Source organism: Antechinus flavipes, chromosome 1 (assembly GCF_016432865.1).
Source record: "Antechinus flavipes isolate AdamAnt ecotype Samford, QLD, Australia chromosome 1, AdamAnt_v2, whole genome shotgun sequence".
Lineage (NCBI taxonomy): Eukaryota > Metazoa > Chordata > Mammalia > Dasyuromorphia > Dasyuridae > Antechinus > Antechinus flavipes.
The window spans coordinates 140486607-140497918 of NC_067398.1; the positions used below are offsets into that span (position 1 = coordinate 140486607).

The 11312-nt window shown below is 35.1% G+C and overlaps 1 long non-coding RNA gene across 1 annotated transcript; it reads right to left on the reverse strand.

Moving 5' to 3' along the window:
- Positions 1-1147: 1147 nt before the first annotated feature.
- LOC127557676 (uncharacterized) lies at positions 1148-9191 on the reverse strand. Its single transcript, XR_007952592.1, has 3 exons — positions 9109-9191; positions 2172-2288; positions 1148-1382 (listed from the first exon to the last, which is right to left on the reverse strand). It is a non-coding gene; the product is annotated as an uncharacterized LOC127557676 (long non-coding RNA).
- Positions 9192-11312: the final 2121 nt, after the last annotated feature.

Below are 11312 nucleotides of genomic sequence, written 5' to 3' on the forward strand. Positions count from 1 at the left end.
ATAAAATAGATAATTTTGATTACCTTAAAAATGTTTTTCACAAACAAAACCAATATTAGATTAGAAGGATTAGTTTAGAAGGAAAGCAAAAAACTGGGGAAAACATTTTCAAGTAAGTTTCTCTTAAAAAGGCCTTATTTTTCAAATATCTAAGGAACTGACTAAAATTTTTAATAAAAAGAATGAATCCCAATCAATAAATGACCAATGAATGAGAATAGGCAGTTTTCTGAAGAAACAGTCAAAACTATCAATAGTTATATGAAAATATACACTAAATCACTGTTGACTAGAGAAATGAAAATTAAAATAATCTCAGGTATCACTTCACAACTATTAGATTGACTAACATGACAAAAAAGGAAAATGATGGAGGGGATGTAAAAAAGTAGGAATACTAATTCGTGGAGTTGTAAACCAGTCTAATCTTTCTGGATTTGGAACTTTGTCCAAGGAGTTGTAAGACTGGCAATAGCCTTTGATGCAGTCTTAACACTACTACAACTATATTCTAAAGAATTCAAAGAAAAAGGAAGCAGATGTTTTTATACAAAAATATTCAGAACAACTTTTTGTGATAGCAAAGAGTTAGAAATTGAGAGGATGGTTTTCAATTGGAAAATGACTGAAAAAGTTATGGTATACTATTGTGATAAAATACTGTTATGTTATAAGAAATAATGAGCAGAGTTATTTCAGAAAAAACTGGAAGAATCTATAGAAATTAATGCAAAGTGAAGTGAGTGGAATCAGAAGATTACTGTTCAGAATGTGTATAGTATTTTACAGCAATACTGTAACAATGATCAAGTATGGAAACTCTGATCAATATAATGATCCAAAATAATTCCAAAAAACCCATGATGAAAAAGACTAGAGAAAGTACTTATGAACTCTGAATGCAAATTGAAGTATTTTTTCCATTTTCCTTATTTTTTTGCTTTTTGGTCTTTTTTTAATAACATGGTTAATATGGGAATATGTTTTGTGTGACTCCATATGTATTTATCTATATCATATTGCTTGTCTTCTCAATAGATGGGTGAAGGGTTAAATGGAAGGAAAGAATTTGGAACTTGAAGTAGAAAAAAGTTAAATAAACAATAAATCTTAAAAAAATTACTATAAATCATTTTCTCACCAAAAGTTTACTTTTGAACATGACATAGCAGATAGATGAGTCTGCTCCCTTGCTTGTAGGACACAATATATTGAATGTCATATTGATTCACTGCTTGGTTTGATGAACATGATTACTTCTCAGGATTGGCTCTTCAAGGGGCTCTGCTACTGCTGCTACCAGCTCCATTTGCTAAGTGGACTTTTTTGAAGGGTCTTCTGACCTTTCAACATTTACAAAGTCATATCCTGGTTTGTTCTGTCTGTACAGGATATAAACATAGAAGGTGGTGAAGGAGCATGAATCTAAGTGAGAAAGAACAGATTTGATGGGCTTATTAATAGTCAACAATCTAGGCTGAGTTTGAATAGATAGATGATAAATAGATGGACAATATATATCTATATATCTAAAAGGTAAGTAAGTAAGTAGAGTGGACACTTATTAAGTGTTTACTATGTATGAGAGCAGCTAAGTGGTGCAATGGATAGAGCACTGGATTTGTAATCAGGAAAACTCATCTTCTTGAATCAAGTATATGATCCTAGATAAGTCAATTAACCCTGTTTACCTCAATTCCTCATCCAAAAAAATAAATAATAAATAAAAGATGGAGAAAGAAATGACAAACCACTTTACTATCTTTGCCTACAAAATCCCAAATGGGATCATAGAGTCAGACATGACTGAAAAACTACTGAACTGAACTGAAAACTACATGAAGTATTACACTAAGCACTAGGGAAGCAAATACAAGTAAGCAACACAATTCTAGTTCTTATAAAGCTTTTATTCTAATGGCAGAAGAGACTGGAAGGTGGAAAATGACAGAGCTGGAAATTGGATGGGGAAATGCATAAATGGAGAACTCTAGAGCAAGATTTCTTAAACTTTTTCCACTCGTGACTCCTTTCCAACCAAAAAACTTTTATGTGATTTTGGCTATATAGGTATATCAGAGAGGCATAAAAACCAAATATTTACTGATAATTAATCACAATGGTAAGACCCCCACATTCAGTTATAGATTTCATGTTGGGTCACAACTCACGGTTTAAGAAGCTGGGATCTGGAGGGTAAATTGAACCTGGAGTGAAGTGACAATCTGGGGCTCATCAATAAAAGGTCATGGAGACTAGAGAATCACCAGTCAGGAGACAGGATCACTCTGAACAAAGGGAAAAAAATATATAGAAACTCATTTCCTAGAGAATGATATGTGTCTTTTGTATTTGAAGAACTATCTTGTGGAAAACTAGGAACAAAGGAGATAAGTAATAATAAAACAGTATTCAGATTATAATAAACAGAAACATTTGTTCATGATTCAAGCTCTCCCAAGATAGAATGGGCTACCTTAGGAGGAAGTGAATCTGCCATCCCTGGAAGTTTTCAAAGCAAGGAACTTGTTGAGTAATCCTTTTCAGATATAGATTGGATCTGGGCAGATGGTTTCTGACATTCTTCTATCTGAAAGATTCTAGGCCCTGTGAGAGGCGGTACCAATCAGATTAGAATCAATAATAAGACTGGTTACCTTCTGTGTAGGTGAATTACTGACCTTGAGTTCTTTATAATTTCTTAACCTATAGCCAATACTGGTCCTAGAGACTTGAACAAAGCTGACACACAGATTGGATTAATCAGCTGCAAATGTTGGATGGCTGTAGGGATAAATACAGAGGGATGACTGTAGCCCTACAGTAATATTCAATTAGTCTTTGAAAACCTGCTGTATGTAAAAAATGAAACCTCTTAAAAGTTCAAGGACTTGTGATTAAACTTGCATACTTGATCTCTCCTCCGTTGTAAATCACAAGCCATTGCTTTCTCCCTTTAACCTACACCCCTACTCCCACCTTCGAGGAGGGAATCTCAACCTTTTTAATGTCACAATTTCCTTTGGAAGTTTGGTAAACACCTATAGTTTTATTCTTATGCTACTTTTAAAAAATCATAATGAAAGAAAATGTTAAACTTCAGTTAGAGATTAGTGACTACAAAGATATGATTTTCCCTCCATCCAAATTTTTGAACTCCTTGAAATTTATATTTATATATTCTGTGAGCTTAGGTAAAGAATCTCTGCTTAGTATGTTGCTTAATGAGGAACAATGATCCAAAAAATTCGTTACCTGGGATTCAGCCTCCTGATGGTAATGTTTCCTGATTTTGGCTAAGCTGGTCCATGAATGACAGAGGCACAGTCTATTCTTGAACTTAGCATGGAGAGAAACATAATGGAGGAGGAAGTAGGGAACCCAACATTTTCTTTAAACTATGAAATATTGGGAGAGGGAAAATCCAATGAATCCCTTCCTTCTGGATTTTTTATCATCTTCTCTGCTTCTTTATGTATCTGTCTCTTTTAGCATCAAAGGATTATCAACAGTGTATTGTATTTGCATTCATAATAAAAATTACATGTCCATAGCCATTTATAAGCCCTATTTTTACAATTAATTAATGAAATAAGCAGTCCAGATATAATTATTATCATTTACAAGGGGAGAAACTGAGGTTCTTGGAGTTTACACAACTTGACAAGGTTAGTCAGTAGTTGAGCCAGGATTTAAATCTGGGTTCAAAGTCCAGTGTTCTGGAAATTTCTACCAAGCTGTCCTGCCTTCCGTTTACTTGCCTCCACTTTCTAAATATATTGTGTAAAGGAGAGTGTCCTAAGGGCTAGAGATTGTGTCCATTTTGTTAAATGATCACAGAGTGGTAAACTACATAATTCCAGCCAACTTCCCTATTGTTTCTAGGTTAGATTTGTACTCTTTATATATCTAGCTCCTAACATTTTACCTGGTACATTGTAGACACTTAATAAATGCATTGGAGTTGATAAGATAAATATAGAAATGTCACTGGCATTTTAAGTCCTCTAAAATCTGGTTCCTATCTAATTTTCTTTTCTTATATGTTGCTCTTTCCCCTTTGCCTACTCTTTCTGTTTTGTTTAAAATGTCCTTTTAATTATTATTCATATTTAATATTCCATCCTTTACCACTAAATCTTTTTGTTAGATTGTAAACTCCTTGAGAGGAGGGACTATCTATTATCTCTTTTTGTATCCTTGGTGCTGGGCACACAATTTGAGCTTAAAAAATGATTGATTGTACAGGTTCTCTTCTATATTTCCTTCAAAGGAAAAAAAACAGTTCCATTTCTTACAGAAGACCTATTCTGATATTCCAAGCTCTTAGTGCTCTCTCCTTGAAATTGCTCTATATTTTACAAATATGCTGATGTTGCAGTCTCCAATTGAATTGTAAGATCCTTGATCATTGGGAATTTTTTTCCCTTTCCATCCTCAATAACTACCACAGTAACTGGCACACAAAAGAAGCTTAATATATGTTTGTTATGTAGAGTAGAATGACTGATTCTCTGATTGTGCAGCTGACTTGACTAATTCATGATAGATGATAGTGAGGATCAAAAATGTCATGACCAATTTAAATACTTCATTGAATTGTGGCCCATTCAATACCTTGCTCTATGTGGTGTCTTTTGCCCAGAAACATTCAATGTGCCTTTCAATGCATGAAATTTAACATAAGGGATGGTGATTATATCTTTCAAATAATATCAGTGTCCTACGAAGTTTTCCCTGACGAATTTTGGCTACAATGGTCACTTTCACCATGTAGTCTATCACTTTGCTAAATTTAATCTATTTTTATCTTGTATAAAAGTGTTTTATATCTATTTTCTTCTACTCAAAAAAATGTTTCCTAAATCCTTATCTATCTTGGCATTCAAGTCACTTCAATCCGGTCCTAAACTATCGTACTATTCTTAGGTATAGGGATGTGCTGGAGTCAACTCATACTAAATCGTGAGAGCCAGAATGTTAAATTTTCATTGTGAGCCATCTAAATCTCAGAAATTAGAAAATGTTACAAATCAAGTCTTGATTTACTGTTGTTAATGGTCTAGGCTTAAAGTGATACAGAAAATGTTAATAATGCAGATTAATTTAAAAGTTTTCTTTCTTTCTTTGTTTCTTTCTTCCTTAGACTTAGCTGTTAAACACTTAGCACACTACTGCTTAGATTCCCCCTAGTTGTCTACATAATCCCCCACTCAACCTAACTGTTTGATTCTGTTGTTTATTCACATCAAAATAACTTCTTTCCTCCTCTGTTTCTTTCTGGAATTATCTTCTCTCATTTCTCTCTTCTCTATGTTTTACCCTTCCTCCTGGGTCTAAATGGAAGACTTGTTAATGATGGAAAAATTATTAACATTTTTGGAAATTATTATTTTAGTACAGTTTTCTTTCTTCATAACTTTAAAAAGTTATTTTCATTTGTTCATTTTAGAAACTGATATGGAATAGCAAATCAAAAGCTTATTTTTTGCATATTTTTGACTCCTTTAATCTTCAAAAGTCCTTTGCACAATAGATTAGATTTGTCTGCTATAAGAGATATCATTTGGAGAAAAGCATTCATAAATTTTGCTTCAAGGTTAAGTTAAAGAAGGATTGGCCAGGAAAATCACTTTATAATTGACTAAATAAGAGAGAGATGAAGGAATTCATTCAATAGTTAGGGGAACTTGAAACTGTTATCCTGGTTGCTGTTTCTGAAAAGGAGGGGAGGAATAAGACATCTCTATTCTAAGATGCCATGAAATAAGGTAGTCATTGTTCTTATTGTATTTCAAAGAACATTGTATGACTTTGACTTGTGTATTGAAGATGTTTACTTGGAGGACAGCCTTCAAGGTGGCACTTAGCTCTATTTTTTGTATTTTGACATAGTAGACAATAATAGGGCCCATTAATTCAAGAGTAATGCTGAAGAATAGCCCTGGTCTTTCAACTTGGCTGGCATTGGTGACACACAACACCTAATATATGGAAAAGCTGATGAGTGAAAACCAGGTGAGGATCAATGGAGCAATCTGGCTTCAAGTGGTTTGGGTTTCCTGAATTTTCCTCTCTTGTATCTTTGTTTCATGTGAAACTGGCCAATAAGCTCCAGAGAAGATGACTAAGCATGTATGGAATGGACATACGTGTGATTCTTTGGTTTCCAGACCTCAGAGACAATAAATAAGAAGAAGCTGAGCAAAAATAGCTTGCTCCAAATTTTTTCTTTTTTTAAATTTATTTGAAAAAGGTTAATAAGAAAAAAAGAAAAACAAAAAGGAATACAAAACAAAATAAAGCAAAACAAAAGAGAACATTGCCATGTGCCCAGCAGAACATCAGGGAGGATTTTTTAAAAAATCAAAACAAATTACTAAATCAAGAAAGTGTATATATTAATAGAAGAAATTATATTCATGAAGGTCCATTTTTTCATTACTCCCTAATAAATTGTTCTTTGGCTCTCTGCAGCTTACTTTATTCTTTTTCCTCTTTCATTTCCCCACCCACCCAGAAGAAGGCTGTAGTTAAGAAAAGATATATTTATGCATATATGTGTGTATATATATATATATATATATATATACACACACATACACACACACACACTCTCTCTCTCTCTCTCTCTCTCTTTCACACATGCCCTCCACCATATATCTTTCCTATTCCTACTGACTCTGCTTTAATTCTGCTCCATAACTTGCCTCATTATTTAACCTCCCCCAACCCAAGGATTCCTACCTTGTCTTCTTCTCTCACCTTTTGCTTCCACATCTGTCCATCCCTCCCCCCTTATTTTCTTTCCTATTTTGGAGGGTGCTATACCCTTAATATGCAGTGTTGCCTATTGAACCCATTCCCAATGTGAGTAAGTTTTCAGAACTACCAGCCCTCCTCTAATGCCTCTGTATTCTTCCTCTGCACCTCATTTGCATCAATTAATTACTATTTTTATCTTAACTCTGCCAATCTTTCTTTTGAGATATCCTATTGTTGACGTGAATCTTAAACATATAGTATACATTTCCCATGAAAAAAAAATTAGTCCATGTTTACAGTTTGTCTGTGTTGAGTTCCTTGAAACTTATCTTTGATATTGACTCCTATGTTAAATTTTCTAAGTTCCATTTTGTTTGATAGAAATTCCTGAAAATTTGCAAGTTTGTTAAATTTTCATTTTTTATTCATAATTAGAAATAGTTTTATTGATATAATATTTTTGGTTGCAGGTGTAGTTCTTTTCAATGTCATTAAATACTATTCCAGGACCTGCGGTCTTTTTATTGTATAAGTCTTATACAATTCTAATTGTAGCTCTAGCATATTTGAATTGTTTTCTTCTTGTTTTTTGCAAATTTTTCTTTTTGATCCAGAAAATACAACAATATTCCTATTTTTTTTCCTGAGGCAATTGGGGTTAAGTGACTTCTAGGATCACACAGCTAGGAAGTGTTAAGTGTCTGAGGTCACATTTGCACTCAGGTCTTCTGGACTTCAAGGCTAGTGCTCTATCCACTGCACCAACTAGCTGTCCTTTCCTGTGTGTTTTTCACAAAAGATCTCTTTTTCTATTTCTACTTTCCTTTCATGTTCTATCACTCCTGGACAATTATATTGGTTTATTTCCTCTGTTATTGTGTTAAAGATTCTTTTTTTTTTGGTCACAATTTTCAGGCAGTCCAATTATTATATTTTCTTTTCTCAATCTATTCTCCAGATCTGTCATTTTTCTTATAAGATGCTTCATATTCTGTTCTATTTTTTCATTCTTTATAATCTCTTTTATTATTTCTTGGTCTCTCATATCTTCACTGGCTTTTCCTTGTCCAATTCTAATTTTCAAGGAATTATTTTCATAGACACCACTACATATCTCTCAGATTGGCTAAGATGACAGGGAAAGATAATGTGTAATGTTGGAGGGGATGTGGGAAAACTGGGACACTGATGCATTGTTGGTGGAGTTGTGAACGAATCCACTCATTCTGGAGAACAGTCTGGAATGATGCTCAAAAAGTTATCAAACTGTGCATACCCTTTGACACAGCAGTGTTTCTACTGGGCTTATATCCCAGAGAGAAAGGGACCCACATGTGCAAAAATGTTTGTGGCAGCTCTTTTTGTAGTAGCAAAAAACTGAAAACTGAGTGAATGCCCATCAATTGGAGAATGGCTGAATAAGTTATGGTATGTGAATGTTATGGAATATTGTTGTTCTATAAGAAATGATCAGGAGGATGATTTCAGAGAGGCTTTACATGAACTGATGCTGAGTGAAAGGAGCAGAGCCAGGAGATACACAGCAACAACAAAATTATACGGTGATCAATTCTGGTGGACATGGCTCTCTTCAGCAATGAGATGATTCAAACCAGTTCCAAATGTTCAATGATGAAGAGAGCCATCTACACCCAGAGAGAGAACTGTGGGAATGGAGTGTGGGCCACAACATAGCATTTTCACCCATTCTTTTATTGTTTGCTTGCATTTTTTTTTCCTTCTTAGGTTTTTTTCTTTCTTTCTAGATCCGATTTTTCTTGTGCAGCAAGATAACTGTGTAAATATGTATACATATATTGGATTTAACATATTTAATATATATTGGAATACCTGCCATCTAGGCAGGGGTGGGGTGGGGGGAAAGAGGGAGAAATTTGGAACAGAAGGTTTTTGTAAGGGTCAGTATTGAAAAATTATCCATGCGTATGCTTTGAAAATAAAAAGCTATAATAAAATAATTTTTTTTTAAAAAAAGGAATTATTTTCATCTCTAGTTGGTTAACTTTTTTAATAATCTTGCTTTTTTGGATCTTTTTTATTTTTATTTTTTAGTTTTTTTCTCAATGTCTCTTATTTCCCCAAAGACTTGCTTTTTTGGATCTTTTTTATTTTTATTTTTTAGTTTTTTTTCTCAATGTCTCTTATTTCCCCAAAGACTAAAGTCTTTGGGTAGAATCTTTTTTATTGAAGTGTCTTCCTCTGAAGAGGAACCCGGTCTTTCTGTTCCCATATTAAGTGTCCTATGATGGGATTCTTTCCTCTTTGCTGACTCATTTCTGTTTTTTTTTTTTTTTTTTAAATAAGAGGTATTCGTGTACATACCTGTAATGGCGGATGTGGTGCCTCAAGCTTCCCTTCAGCTCTCCCCTCTGACCAGGAACCACAAACCAAGAGCTAGCCCCGCACTTCCTGCAGGAGTCCGCAGCTAGCAGCGTCCCTGCTCTGCTGCTTCCGCCCTCACGGGGCGCCGGTTCCTTCCTGCCCAGGGCCGAGTCTCCGCCGCACGGCGGGCCCAACCCCCACCCCTCACAGCTCTGGAGAGAAAGGCTCTCTGGTTCCTGCTGAGGCGCCAGCCGCGCCCAGCCGGCCCAGGGGTCCCCACAGCTTAATCCCCAGCCCAGGTTCTTCCTCCGGCGCTTGTTGGGTTCTACCAGGAGGATCCTGTTCTGATTTTCTCTCCAGTCTAGGTTCGCCCTGAAGCAACAATTTGTTGTGTTTTTCGGGGGAAACTAGGAGAGCCTAAAATTTACCAACCTTCCCAGAATCCTCCCTCTGGTTTCTCCCAGTTTTACCAGATAGAAAATGTAATGTTTATTTGCGGCGGTACAGAGTTCCCTTCTAGGTAATGGGAAAGAGAATTTAGAGGAGACTTTTCCCCCAGATTGTACTCCTGACTTTCCTCCCAGACTTTTCCCACAATGCCTAGGAACCTCTCTCTGCATCCTGGAAGCTAACTGCAGTCCCGTACTTCCTGCATTGAACGGCACCATCTGCCCTGCATCCGTTCCACTTTAACTGCTTCCATGTTAAGCATTTTAACAACTGGGTCACCCTACCTTTATTGCTCTGCATTCTCAAGGCCGCCCTCTTGATTCTTGTTCCTGACTGGCCCCAGCATGTCTCCATCCTGGGTACCTTCATTACTTCACAATCTTTCCCTCTTCCTTTTATGAAGATCCTCCATTAGAATCTAAGTTCTTTGAGGACTTGTTTTTGTTTTTGTATCTCCAGAATTTAGCACAGGGCTTGGAACGTAATAAATTTTTAATAAATGCTTATTGACTTTTATTATCAAAAAAATTTTCCACATTCCACATCTTGTACCCCTTAGAGTATCTGGTTCTGTTCAAAACCCAGGTGGGTACTGAAATGGTAAGTATACTATTTTGCTTGGATTTTTGATACTAGATAAAGCAGGGAAAGTACAATACTTCCTGATTATTGGAAGTATCTTAGTTATTAATAACAATACCTATACCTTTTTATTTTTATTTTTATTTATTAAAGCTTTTTAAGTTTCAAAAGAAAATCATGGATAATTTTCCAACATTAATCCTCGCAAAACTGTGTTCCAATTTTTCCTCCCTTTTCCCTGCCTCCTCCCCTAGATAATAAGTAATCCAATATAACAATACATATATCTTTACATTTGCATTGTAACTATTGTTATTTCTTTCTTAGAGAGGAATAAATTAACGTTCCCTAGAGGAGAGATGACTTGCTCAAAATTACACAGCTAATTCAGATCCTCTGACCCCACAGATGGTACTTTGTCCACTCTACCCCAGCTTTTGGGTTATGAAGAGTGACCTTTAACTTGATAGGCAATCTTTCGTTGCTTTTCCTTTTGAAATGTCATGTATATACTGAGTCAAATCAAGATACATTTATTAAATGCTTCTTATATGTCAGGTAGAGGAACTAAGTGGTACAGTAGATAGAATGCTGAGTCTGGTGTCATCTTCCTGAGTCCAATCTTGACTTAGACAATTATTAGCTATGTGACTCTGGGGAAATTACTTAATCTTGTTGCCTCATTTGTAAAATGAACTGGAGAAGGAAATAGCAAACCATTCTAGTATCTGCCAAGAAAATCCGGCATCATGCAAAATTCTTAACATCAAAAATATATCTGTGCAAAGTATTGGAAACATAGGAGCTTACATTTTAATGAAGGAGATAAAATTCAAATTAATATGTACACAAATGTAAATGAGAGGAAACCTAGAGAGAGTAAATTCTCAATAATTAAAAAAAAAATACTTATCTTGAATAATAAAATTCTAGTAATAGAACTGTTTGGTTTTGAACTAAATGACCTTGGGAGACACCCTTTGTACCAGGATTCCATAATTGTATTATCAAAGGGATGGAGGGAATATTCCCATTTAGTAGAGGAAAGAACTGAGCCAATGAGGGATTTAAACAATTTGTTTAAGCTTGATGAGTCAGCTTGGAACTGATTTCCAGACTTCCTTCCTGTCCAGTCGAGTCAGTAGCAGGTTACACTGACCATTTTAAAAATC